The following is a 542-nucleotide window of genomic DNA, read 5'->3' on the forward strand; positions in this document are numbered from 1 at the left end:
CTACTATTAATAAAAAAATAAAAACATAATGGAGCCTCAGGGTTCTATACTATAGTAAAGATTATATCCAAGGATTTCAAAATATTTAAGTATATTTTTTAAAAAATTAGCCAGATGTGGTGTCATGCACTTGTAGTCCTAGCTACTTGGGAGGTCGAGGTGGGAGGATTGCTTGAACTCAGGAGTTTGACATTACAGTGAGGTATAATCATGCCACTATAATCCAGCCTGGATGACGGAGTGAGAAAAAAATAAAATAAATTATTTAAATACATTTGATAATACAAACTTGGTGACATTGCGTACCTTAAAATAGTGAAAAAAACTACATAAAATATTATTTTTGAGCCATTTCACAAAAGTATTTTGGGGATATAAATCTGAAATCCATGTCTGCCTTATATTAATAATTAATGCTAAGAAAAGCAAAAGAATGATATCAGAAATTTCTCATATGACCTGACAGGATTAATAGTGTAATCTTCATATAGATATAAAAAAAAATTTTAAAGTGATGTTATTCAAACATAATTATTTCCTTC

Source organism: Propithecus coquereli, unplaced genomic scaffold (genome assembly GCF_000956105.1).
Source record: "Propithecus coquereli isolate 6110/MARCELLA unplaced genomic scaffold, Pcoq_1.0 Scaffold189, whole genome shotgun sequence".
In the NCBI taxonomy this organism is placed as follows: Eukaryota; Metazoa; Chordata; class Mammalia; order Primates; family Indriidae; genus Propithecus; species Propithecus coquereli.